This window comes from Cebidichthys violaceus, unplaced genomic scaffold (genome assembly GCF_023349555.1).
Source record: "Cebidichthys violaceus isolate CVI_PGR_0920_01 unplaced genomic scaffold, fCebVio1.0.p SCAF_138, whole genome shotgun sequence".
Taxonomy (NCBI): domain Eukaryota; kingdom Metazoa; phylum Chordata; class Actinopteri; order Perciformes; family Stichaeidae; genus Cebidichthys; species Cebidichthys violaceus.
In genome coordinates, this window is record NW_027176305.1 from 210,896 (window position 1) to 224,514 (window position 13,619).

The 13,619-nt window shown below is 39.7% G+C and overlaps 1 long non-coding RNA gene across 2 annotated transcripts; it reads left to right on the forward strand.

Annotated features, from left to right (window-relative positions):
* Positions 1–1,000: 1,000 nt before the first annotated feature.
* On the forward strand, positions 1,001–1,946 carry LOC137870744 (uncharacterized). Of its 2 annotated transcripts, XR_011102737.1 has the most exons (3): positions 1,001–1,088; positions 1,159–1,226; positions 1,300–1,946. It is a non-coding gene; the product is annotated as an uncharacterized lncRNA (long non-coding RNA). The 2 variants fall into 2 exon arrangements; XR_011102736.1 differs by having other exon boundaries at positions 1,029–1,226.
* The last annotated feature ends 11,673 nt before the right edge of the window (positions 1,947–13,619 follow it).

The following is a 13,619-nucleotide window of genomic DNA, read 5'->3' on the forward strand; positions in this document are numbered from 1 at the left end:
CAGAAGATTATATTAACAACACAACAGTTTATTGATCTGTATTATAATGTAGAGGGGGCTTTTCCACTTATTTAGACAAGAAGCCTGTTATTGAGTCGAAGGGGATGGCTATTAATATCATATGGGCGAGACTATGGTCCATCTAATCACAGATGTTTTGCTGAATTGTATCCTTCAAAAAACTAAATATCACACTCTCTCTAAAACAGCCACCTGGAATATTGGACTACACAAACCCAATACCACACTTAAAGGGCTAGTGTACTCTGTCAGAAAGTCATGTTGTGATGAGGTGAGAAAAGAATCAGGGTTTAAACTTATTTTCTTGTCACTTTTCATATAAACAACTAAGTGAAACATTATGATGGCCTTTCTGGAGAGACTGACTGAAAACATTTGCCATTATCCCCATATTTAAACAATATCGGATCTCCGCCTCTATGATGTCCAGCTTGACTCGTTCTTTTACTGTGGCTGTTCAGAACCAGAACAACTATAAACATGTTTGATTTCTGATGTGGTCGGTCAAAACTTCTTTTCTTTTCTTACCCAGCCCCTTAACCTCACCAATAAGGTTTAGTCAAGCCCCATACAAACCCTAAGGCATTAAACCATGAACTTTCAGGGACCTAACTGTCAACTGGTTGTTAAATTGGCAAATGGTAAATGGTTGCGTGTGAGAAGCTCGAGGGCTTCAAATGGTATGAATATGAATGGGACAGCACTCTGCGCCTCAAAGTTCGTGAGTCTCTGAGTGTGGCGATTGAGCCATTCACATTTTAACCAACTGTATTGTGTGCTAATGTTATAGTTTATCCAAATGGCTTAGCACCCACACAGGAGGTTATAAACTAATTTGTACTTGTGTAGCAGACGGGAGCCTTGCTATTCGCTGGGCCTCAGCGTATCCTCCAAATCAAAAGCCCCGTCCTAGCCAATCACAGTGGGCGGGTGTCATATAAAGGGGACGGGGTTTCCTCTAGTTCCCTCCCTGACGTCAAGCACGGCCCCACTTCCGGTTTGCTGGACTTTCCCGCGGTCGCAGACTACCTCGCTGGGCTTCCTTCCCAACCTGCGGATCGGTGTCGGTGAGTGCCGATTAGCTCCTGATTAGTTCACATTATGGCGGCATGTAGTAACCGCGTCTTGCTTGTATAGCCGCCGGTGGCAGCGCACCTGACCTCCTACCCCCCCCCGTCTGGAGCATACCAAATAGCGCCCGATCGGTAGGTGCTTTCGCTAGGTATCTAACTTAGGCGTTATTATCATTATATTAATTGATGTCCTTCCTTACTACAGGGGACGATTGGCTGAGTTCGGGTGGAACGTAGCCCGCTCACCTCAGAGGAAGCTGCTGTTTTGTCTTACGGCACTTGTGTGATTCAGTCATCTGACCGTTTTGCTTCTCCCCGGCGTTGGCCTGACCTAAACGGCGTCTGTTGCCGCGACCACTTCGCCTCCCGGCGTTTGCCTGGCCTAAACGGCGTCTGTTGCCGTGACCGTCGTTTCGCCTTCCGGCATTGTTTTGTTTGTCTGGTTTGTTTTGTTTGTTTTGGTTGTTTTTCCTTTTTGATAATTGTCCCCTTGATTCCCGTAGGTGCTCTTCCGATCTAAGGTGGTGGGAGAGGTGCCTCCAGGTGTTTGGTCCCCCTTAGTGTGTTGTGTCCTGTGTTACTCCCGATCCCTATCCTCACGTGTGGCTGTGTGAGCGAGTGTGGTGTGGTACACGTGTGATCGGCGTGCCTCTTTTTCTTTTGGGACCCTCCCTGCACTGGTTCACCTCTCACCACTGGTAAGTCGAAGCTCTAAGTCCCTTGTTTGAGCCCTTTTTTTTTTTTTTTTTATATGAGCCCCTTTTATAACCCACTGCTCTTTTATTAGTATTGTGTCTTTTCATGTTACCTGTGAACCTTTGGGGTTGAAAATAAAGAATGTTTTGCATACTGTGGGCAAACCTCATTCTTTAGGTGAAATTCCTAAGGTGGCGTTGTTGGTATATATCACCTTTTAAAATATAGTACGCCTCTCGCCACACTTGCAATCAATAAACGCGATTATCATCTCTGTGACGGAATCATTCCTGAATCTCAGTTTGGAGCAACACCACACACTACAAATGGTATTTGATTTTAACCATGAGACAAACTACTGGCATCCTTTCTTGTAACTAGAGCCACGGGCTGCTTTAAATGGTTCCTTTGTGTCATGCATGTGTTTTGCACAGACTCCTAAGTCTCTAACAGCCCATGTGGTTTTTCCAACTGTTTTTAATGGGCTAAATACAATTTAAAGGGAAATGTAACACCAACTTAGGAAAGGTATTCCTCAATATATTGGAAGGAACTGTAATGCAGTATATATCCAGTAAAAAGGAGATTACTTTTAAGGTGTGATTATTGCAAGATCTGCCTTTAACCTACTTAATTTGCTTAGATTGCCAGTGAGTCAGTCATAGTGTAACTGTAAAGGAATCTATTGGTTTAATGTTTTATTTTGGTGAGGAACTTAGGTGAGAGCAGATGCCTTAAGATGTTGGGAGTGTTGTGGTGTTTCTTATTCTTAACCTAGCATAGTAGCATGTTTTAACTTTTATTTTTTTAGAATTTGTCCATTCAGTGAGTCTACAATAAGAAGTTTCTGACATACAAGTAAGAAAGAGCCTTCACAGCATTTTTTGGTTCTACTCATGTACTCTGAGGATATTTAGCCACAGTAGAGACATGACTCTCGAGATGGCAGTGTCAGCCTAGTGGGCGGTCTAACAGCCCAACAGTACACATTGATATATCTCAAAAAACTTTCATGGTCCCCAGATGATGAATTCCAATTAAATCCGTGCTGCAGCGTTCTGAATCGGCTGCAGCTTTCTGATTGACTTTTTACAGAGACCTGTAAACACACCGTTACAGTAGTACAGTCTACGGAAGATAAATGCATGGACAAGTTTTTCCAAGTCCTGTTGAGACATAAGTCCTCTAATCCTTGATATATTCTCAGTGATACTAGGCTGATCCTACTCTTCGATCTCTTTCCTCGTCTCTCCCCCGTGTGTGTAAATCTCACTCGAGTTGGGAAACTTGTCGGAATACACATTTGATTGGCTGAGCAGCATCACGTGTGTGATTTACAACGCATGTAATTGGTCTGTGTGTTTTCTGCACCATTGAACAAGTACCGTAAAGGCTGGAAAAGCTGCGCTTTTATCGGTTTTAGGTCCAGGTTTAGGTTTTAGTGACCCCTGCAATACAGTGATTGTTTTTCTTTTGTTTCTGGTGAGTTTGACTGAAGTTTGTTTTACAATCCTAAAGGCACAATTGCTGTATTTTTCAATGAGGTCTGGTGGCTTTTAGGAAAACATGTTAATTGTATGTTAAAATAATAATTCTTAAAATTCCTGCATGAATAGGCCTGCATGTTTTAAATATGTGTTTTTTGGAGGATTGCAAAATCAATATACCTACTAGAAATTAAATGGAATTATTATTTCAAATAAGGTAAAAAAAAACAAAACTGAAAAAAATCTAAATATCTTCTGTACACCGGCACACTCGCTAGGCAGTTCCATTGTGTGCTCTCCGGATACTAGGAAGGAGTCTTACCTAGCCTCTGTCGGACCCAACTTGTAAAGACCTGTCCTGTCAACAAATTATCCTTGACTTTTACAAAAACGCATTGTATCCTAATGGCTTGATCCCTCGACTTTTCTTCCTGCGCCATCATGGGATTCATATTTGATATGTTTTAAACATTATATTATTTGATTGATTGCCATGAAATTTGGAACAGACATCTATCCCCCACAGGATAAACTGTAATATCTTTGGTTTTTGATAAACAATATAATAATGCTAGTGATCATAATGATTATTATGTTCAGTGAGATACCACAGGAGCACCAGGTTTCCAATGAAAATGACCACTAGAAATAACCCTATAATTTCATAAATCTGTTGCTGCTGAACCACTTCAACACAATAGTAGATTTAGGCGAGAAATGGAGATAATAGCAGGCCTTAATAGAGCTCATGGCAGGAAATATTTTTTCTAAAGTAAGTCTAAAAAGAATGTGATTTGTTGCACTGACTGCCTGGCCCTCTATGGTAAGTAGGAGATAATGCCACAGGCACATGGGAAGGCTGAAGGACAGGAGCTCTCAGGACTGTCAACCTCAGAACACAGGCAGGTCCACTGGGATGATGAACAAATGCAATCTCTCTCCTCGCTGTCCTCTCCCTTTGATCCTCTCCTCATCCTCCACCACACTTTACCTGCCTTCCTTATTTCCTTTCCTCTGTGTCTTATCCTTTTCACTCACCCCTATCTCTTTGTCCAACCTTTAGTTTTCAGGGTTTTTTTTCCTCCATAAGCCTTTCTCTATCCTCCGCCTTCTGTATCTCTGCTGTCTCCCCACCATCAGCTTTGTATTCTAGCTGCCAGGAAATGAGAAAGGCACTCAATTACTGTGCTCATTGAATCATTAATGTCAAGGTTGTGGTGTGTTCTGATGGCCAACAGGCAACAGCTAACAGAGTGTGCTTAGGAGCAAATCTTCTGCTGTATCTCCCAACAAGACAGACACGGTTTGATATGGGTCTCACACTGATAACAAAGCCTTGGATGGAAATCATGGCTAGCAAAATGATAAGAGCAGTATTAATGATGGACCTGGCTGGCCCTGTATACACAATGATAGCATGATTTGGGCTTCTAACAGCAGCAACCGGAACATATCAGATCAGAGGATGGCCTGGCAAACAGTCTCATTACAATGTAACCTTGTAAACCTGCCCCTCAGAGCTTTTATACTACTTAAACACACATGTAGGACTATCTGCTGATCACATAATCCTGGCGTGTGCGCATAGAGTTGTGGCTTTGGCAACATTTATTGCAGTTATCAAGTTTCAGGGTTTATAATTTAGAGAATAATTCATGCATGGGCAATAATGACTATTGATTGTGATTTAGTGTGAATGACATTGCATCATGTAGTCTGATAAAACCAGCTTACAAACTAAACTGGTATTGTATGAATATGATGGTGATTTTTGAGGTAATATTTAGTCACTATTACCTCAAAAATCACCGTCAAAGCCACTAACTGTTAGTGGCTTTAGAAAAATATATCTCTTCTCTTCTAATTGTCTAGTGGTTTTGGAATCTTTTTCCCTTGCCATGGTAGATCATTTTGCAGGTCAGTAGCAAGAATAGACACATTTTCAAGCATTGTCTTTAAATCTGTTAGTCAATATTTTTACAATAACAATGGATCCAATGACTGTGTAGCCTGTAGGAGGGGGTCTTTCATAGTGAGGAACCCACAGAGACTGATCAGCTCACTCAGCTCAGGCTTACAATTTTGATTTTCATCCACAGAAGGCAGCTGTTGTCAGCAAAAGTGTTTTTAAAAACCCCAACAACTCTGCAATATTAACTGAAAATGTAATATGTTAATTTATGGCAAAACAGTGGCAAACATATCACTTAATAACAGAATTAAAGTTTATATTTGATGCTACTTTACACACATACTACATACAATGTTTTTTCACTGGCTACATTTTGTACAAATACAGGAGGTAGTGTGATCTTAGTGCATGTAAAGGAGGGGTGTGGAGAGTTGGTTATAATAGATGGGCATACACATTGCTTGACTTTGACAATGAAAACTGGAGGGCACATCTTGACATCTTAAGATCCATTGTGATATGGCAGCTTGTTGCCAAGGTCTCACAAATAATTGAAAAGAAATTATCTAAATTCAGCACAAACTCCCCCAGCTGTCATATTATCTAAATATATTTACCTGAGTAAAGCCTTCAAATTATTAGTTGTGCACTCACAAACATACTAATGGGCTTCATGCTGCAAAAATGGAGCAACTTTTATATACTAATCAAGATGCTTTTCTGATCTATATATTTGCCTGAGACAACTAAGCATGAAACAACTGAACTCATGTCCTTCCCCCACACTACGTCTTCTGAAGTAATGATTACATTATGGTGACAAATTGATTAACTATTTTGTCGCATAGAGAAGATACTGCTGCTGTTTTGTGTGGGTTCACCACGACCACCCGTTAATATTACACTAACTCATCTAGAACTGATGCCAAAATCCTCCTTGGAACCAGTGCAGAACACATCATTACACACTCTCTCCCTCATATAACGGATTGCTTCAGACTTGCACTGCCTGCCTGAGCCCTGTGCTCCAGCTGAGCTTACGCTATCATTTCTAAAAAGTCAACAGATGGTAGGTCTTTCTCCTTCACTTCCCTCATCTCACGGAGTGGTTTGTGGTCTGTCTACCTATCTTAAGGAATCACCCACTGCTTCTATTTAAAAAATCGGGCTCAAAACATTGCTTACTATTGGTACTATCATCATTCTCCTCTTTCACCCTACATGACCTTGCTTTCCTCACCTCAACACCCCAAGACTATGCCAGTACTTTGATGCCCCTCACCCCATCCACAGCACCACCCGGCTCTAATGAAACATTTAGACTGAAAAGAAAATGCTGGATTACAGTGACTCACTGTTTGCCCGAATTTCTGCATGTTCCCTCTCTTCCCTTTCTTTGCCTTGTGAAACTCGTGACTTTGTCTGTGGCTTTCCCAAATTGATGCATTTCAAATTCTTCTTATTTTCCCTCCAGCGTCTAAGGAGCAACACACCCTCATCTCCGTGCTTCTTGGTGTGTTGCTCCTCTATCTGTGTACTAACCTTTGGCCACCTGGCTGCAATTCCTCCATGTCCCAACTGTCTAATGACATCCTATATCCAAAGCAAGGGCTGCAGAGTCACTACTGACTTGCCATCATAGCATGAAAATCTATCTTTTCAGTCAACAGTCATTGCCCGGCTAAACATAATTTACGAACAAAAACAAAATGTGGCTTTGGGGTTTCCTTACAGAATATCATTCCATCATACACTTCCTTGCACAGTTTAGTGTTTTCTCGGCTATGATCGCAGTTCCATCTATTATGTATGTATGTATGTATGTAAAAATGTACTTATTACAACCTGTTCTGAACAAAGATATCCATTTAGTGCTTTAATTATATTGTCGGCTATTTTGTTTTGATTACTCTCTTCAGCTTTGCCCCTCAAACTCCTGATACATTTTACAAAACTAACATGGACAAATTAGGATAGTCTTTTACAACTTTTGGGTACTCACAATTACGTGTTATAATTTACACATCAATTGCAAGCAATTTGAACACATGTAAAACAGTTTTAGAAATGCACACATCACGATTTGAATAAATAATACTATTTTACGTGCCATTTTTTAACTTCACAGATCTGATTATGTTCACCTTCGAAAACAGAATCCAAATGTCACAAAATATTTGTGACGTTCTTTTGCATTTATTTATAGGTTGTTAAATGTGTGCACATGGATCGCCTGATACGCATGGATCCAGTTACATTTGCGTATGGAGTATTTTCACGCTCTCCGGCTCCTCACAGATCTGCAAATGGATGCTGTGTTTACGTACTGGTGGTAAACTGGGACATCTGGGCTTTTGGTTAAACTATGTGTAATTTTAAATAGAATTTTTTTTTTTTTTTTCCTAAATAGACAGAATAGCTTGTCACCCCCCCATTAAAACACATACATTAACCAAGTATGTACTCTATGCTGTGGACTATGAGTGTAAATATATGGTGTATATAGGCTTTCAAGATTAATTCATGTTGAAGCAGTGATCTTTTATTAGTTTTTTTACTTCAGAAAAAAACAAATAAAAGATCACTGCTTCAACATGAATATTTTTTCGAGATGCATACAGATAACTAAACTCAAAAACAAATCTCTTCCATGCACAGTCTGGAATGTCCTTCATTTCATTTGCAAAAATGGGACAAAATAAACAGCAATTAATGGGGCCTGAAAGGAAACGGGCATGATAGAGATGTGAGGCAATGATTACTGCTTTGAAGGAGGGCTTCTAAGAGCCCTCAGCTCCTTTCATGTATAATAGAGTAATAAAGCAGGCACTCTCTCAAGCAGGTACTGCATTTTATTACCATTCCCCTGGGCTAATCAGTATGCCCTAAGGCATGATTTTCCCCATGTTAACCCAAAGAGTGCAAAATAATACTGAGAGATACTGTGATAAAAGGGGTTAAAAGAGTTGAGATAATTTTCTTGTTATGGCTTTCTCTTACGATTTAAGATTCCTCAATCATTGTGAAAACAATGTTTCATCCCTCTTGGTGCTCCAATATAGTGTCTGTATTCCCATTAACGGCTGTATATTAGTCTGTGTCTTTTCTTTAATATTGAGAGAAATACTGAACATTTGCTTGACCAAAATGAATAAGATAATTCAAGTACAAAGTGTACAAGCCTTTTGTACCAAAAAAGTGATTACAACACTGCCAGCTGATCTTGGTGCCACTTGCCAGAGGATGTTGTAGCACTCCAGACTCATTCTGACTGGCCTAAGGGGTGCTGTTTTATTGATTTAACCATGTGACTTGTGAGAATGATGCAACTGCAATCTGGCCCAGGTCTAAAATTACCACCTGCCAATGCCAGTAAAATCATGTCTTTACCTCCCCTGAGTCCTCATCAGAAGAAATACTGTTGCATTGTACAAACATGTATCCGTGCATAACTGCAGCAAGAACTGCTTCAGAAACAAAGAGGTATTTTCTTGCTTTCATACATACCTCATGTCAATGTTGACAATAATTTCTCCGAGAACTACTCCAGTAATTTGTTATGACAGTCGGCCCTATCTGAATAAATGGCTGCTGGCGACAGGTAGCTCAGATAGAGCTCCAAACACAGAAAGCACGGTGATGAGTTGAACAGTCATCTTAATGTAAACAATCTTAAAGTAGAACTGAAATAAAAGCAATTACACAGATGGGAAAGTTACATTTTGACACTTCTGGTGAGGACCATGTAAGACCGTTTAAGTCATGTTGATTTACTCGTTGATGCTCTCAAAATAAAATCTCCATGGTTACAAAACTCACACATTGTTAATATGTTCTGAACATAGTTTGAATTGCATTGCGTACATAACCGTCAATGTTTCACATTTCTAACAAATAGCCACAGATATGTTCCATTAGTAACATGAACTGCAGCTATAACTCAGATTATATTCATACATACACAGTTTATTGTTTTGCTTTCTCTCCTAAACGGGATTGCTTTACAGCTGCACTAATCAATATTTTTTTTATCCCCCCAAAAAAATCTATTGCCTTCACTTGGCTCTCCACATGGCAACGTCTGAGCCAGCAGCCCACAGCTAACGGTGCTAACAGTGCAAGCAACAGAGCTAACGGTGTTTGCTTTTGGAGAACCAGAGAATGGGAGGGTTACAGCTGTAACCACCGTGTGGAGTGTGGAGCTTTTGCCGAGACCTATCAAGTGGGACATGCTTACATGCACCAACCGACTACGTAAACAAAACACAGAGAAACTTGGATTACAACTCACACAGAAGGAGAGTGACTTCATCTCTGCGTAAATACATTACGCCACTCTATCTTTACAGAGCAAATAGTTGTTCCCTGCTATATTGGGTCAAATGACAAATGTGAATTGAGTCGTTTGAATGATAAAGGCTGGAGAACTACCAGCCTCTGCATTGTCACTTAGTGTCATGGAGCATTTTAGCATCTTTCATCTCTTTGTTTTAGTTTTACGGGTTCCAAATGTTTTGGTTCACTCCTGAAGAGGTTCTAGCAAAACAGCTCTGATATAAGCACTGTATGCAGCAACAACAAACAAAGTTTGCTAGCTAGCTGACAAATCAGTTGTTTATCTGCTTTTCATGTGCCTTCAAAAATATCTCACTAACCTTAGTAACCCATGCACTTTGACCTTCATGTTGCTTTTGGGTTTTTTACTGTACATCCTGTAATACATTACTTATATTGTAGCTAGCTTGAGCTGGCTTTTATGTCATGATGACAGCCAGATTTGGTTTAATGCACAGGCCCTCTGATTAGGATAGAGTTTCAATTAATAAAGACTTTATGAACTGTGTTAAGCTAATGCAGTCATTAACAGTGCATGAGTGATTGACTGGCACCCTTTTTCACAAACATATGCCTTCTTTGCAGATAGTATTGTTGGTGATGTTAAATATTCATCTTCCACATGTGACGTCCATGTGTATTTGATGCCATTACTTGCTTACAATTCATGGGTGTGCAGGGTGCCTGTATGCAGTGGGGCCCTTCACACTGAGCTAATGTGGGAAGAGGTGGTTTCCTCCATGATGAACTGCTTCAAAACTGATCCCATTATTTCCAGGCCTCTGCCTGGCAGCGGCTGTAAAAGACATAAAGTCTTGGTGCTTAATCCTGTTAGTGCTGCAAACCTGACACTGCTTATTGGCTCCGTGGTAGTGTGTGAACATTCAGGACCTAACTGTTTGCCCTCTAAATATACTGTATGGAATTAAATTATTACAGTCATACTTTAGTGCCATTACACTGATATGGCCTGTTTGCTGCAGAGGAATAGGTTGAGAAATACGTTTTTAGCGCTTGTGTGGTCTAAATTAAGTGCAACTGTATACATCACTGTTTAAAATAATTATAGCAATTTCAAAATAGTTATAAATGAATAAAGCAGAAATTAAGGACACATTCATGAATTTTATGATCATCAAGCAGTGAATGTTTTGCATATCTATTTCAGTTCTCCTTGATAGAGGGCGGGTGCTGATGACAAACTGAGTAAAGTTACTGTGCAGGTGAAGATGGATTGGCTTGTCAGCCTGGGGGATCAGAAGTAGCTGTGTGTTTGGCAGGTCTTTGTCAGGACTGGGATCAGGGGACCACGCCTAGAGGAGGGACACCAATGGTTTAAGGTGGTAGTAGAGTGGAAATAGGACATATTCACTGTGGCATAGAGACCACACACTATGACTGCTGAAATGGCTTCTCGTCTGATGTTATAGCTTGAAAGACAAAGCCATGGTCAGTCAGCATTCACTTTGAAAACAGTATCAAGGTCCTGTAAAGTCAGACTGTCACTGTAACTGTACAAACTTGCTCTTAAATTACAATACGATTACGACAGAGTTTTGTTCACTCGAGCCCAAGAGGTTAATTAAAAATACAATGGGAAGATATTGTTTGGTTGGAGGGATCAGGGAGATTCTTGACCAAAGAATTTACAGCTGCCCACTATGATACAGAAAATCACAACATCTCACTTGAAAATAAGTGTCCTATTGCAGAGGATAATGGAGCAATCTGCATGGTAATGGATATATTTGGAACAGTAAGTGAGGAGTTAGACAAAGCTGAAATGGGCTGTCATGGTTAGGTAATTGTGCTGGAGAAACGTACAGTTGCTTCACATGGAAAGATGAATAAAGCATTCAAGAAACAGGGGACTCTCAAAGACCAAAGAGCTTTGTCTGAGAATAGTGACTTTTAGATAAATCAAGGTTGTGAGCCCTGAACATTTACCATGTAGTTTGCATCTTTAACTTTTATATCTGCCAACACGAATATCTCACATTTCTGTTTTTAATGACTCCAATTTTCCTAAAAGAGGAAAGCAAAAGACCATTTAAAGTGACAATGTTACATTGTGCACGTTAAGAATCTGGTGACTAAAACCCATTGTGATACGTATAGTGGGGAAGTGATGCAGTGGCTGGTTCAGGAATATTCACCCAACAGAGTCTAGACACTGGTGGTGGTGGTGAAGGGAGTTGGCTGAAGATCTGATGATGAGATTTGGAGCAGGAGTCGCATCAGTTTGCACTGCAATGACAACTGACAGCAGCCGATAGGAGAACAGTTTCCAAGTAACCCAAAACAGAATCACTCTTAAGAAGGATGTTTTATTATCCAAAAGATACAGTGAAGGTGGATGTTATTGATGGCCGAATGGTGTGTCACTTTAAGAGTTGCTTCCGCAAATAAATTGTGGAATCATCTCCTTTCGTGAAGGATGGCTCAGTGACATTGGACACTGAGTTTGTCTGGTATGACGGAAAAGTTCTGCACCGTGATTTGACAGCGCAATTGCTTTAATGGCGAATGCTTGCATGTTGGAATGTCGGGTCACCAGCATAACTAAGTATCTGACATCTATATCGTTACCAAAGCAACCAATGCTGATTGGTCAGTGATGGCTTCACACACAAATCCGATATTATCACTTGCAAATAACAGAGCACACAGTTTGTCACAAAGATATGATTTGAGTAACAAATCAATTTTGCCTACAGTCTGACCGTAGACTTAGTGTTCAAAACCTTGCTTGCCTGTTTAACTGTTGAAAATTGTTTGTGTTGTTTGCCTGCATTCTATGTCACATGCCAACCTTAATCCTGTTATAAGACTGAGAAACCTCTTTCCTCCTCTATCTGCCATGTCCTGGGGTCTTAAATGAACACTTTGTACACATGTCACATTTCTGTATGAAAGCAATGCTTTGATAGACAAGTAAACCATGAACTTCAAAAGTTGGGATGGGGGGTATTGACAGTACTGTGCAGGGCTGATTGTGGTTATAGTTTTGAGTGTGTTGCTGTCTGTTTTTACTGATATGCCGGACACATTACCATTACTGTGTCATCGGAATGAATTGGTTGACTGAAAGTGACCAATTTGTACTCTGCAGCTCTAAAAAACAAATATTGTATATTGTGCTATACACTAACATCTGAAAAATTACTGCATTTTCTCTTGTATGTTGGTTGGACTCTATAGTATGTCTACATTTCTAAAGGCCAAATTCAGACCTGCACTGACATATAAAGTCAAATATACAGCTCTGCTTTGTATTGAGGTTTTTCTTTTCAATTGTGCGTGTACTCATACAATCATTACATCATTGCTTTTGTACTTTTTTATGAAAATGTGACAATCAGAAAATAGCACATCAATTGAACATTTCAATAATATTCTAAGCATCAAAACTACCATTTTAGTCTTCATTAATAACTGTTCTGATGAAAAAATGTTTTGTTTATTAAACCGTTTCTTGTGATTTGGAGTCATAACTACAAAATATTGTTCAGTAAATTATTAATGAACTGCAGATTTGCTGTCAAATGTAATCAAACAGGATCTACCTAATCATTCATATGCACTCTTAATTAGGTTGAATGATGTTCCTGCTGAGTGATAACCTGCTCCATCACGTGAGCTCCCTGTTCTCTGTAGGCGTTTGTCACACAAAATCTGAACCAAGCTGTGTTCAGCGCTTTCTGGCTTGTTGACAGACACGTTTCCCACAAACCAATGCAAAATAAATATAAGTAATATAAAGAGTAACTTAACTAATAACTTTTGTGATATTAAGTAAAAAGTGATCAAATCGTATTACTTTTTAAAGGAACTTTTGGACCCTAGACCGATTGTTAGGCCCTCAGCTCGAAAATAGCATACCCATACAATAATGAGTGTAGTGTTGCAACTGTAAGGGCTATTTTAATACTTTTGGTATTAAAATAACCCTAACACTTGTGAGATGTGTTGATATGTATAAATATCAGTATATATGTTACTGGTTAAGAGAAATTAAGATGGCACACAGCACAAATTGAAAATTCAAATTTTCGACTGGAAAAAAAAGCAATTTCAGGATATTTCTTTATTAGA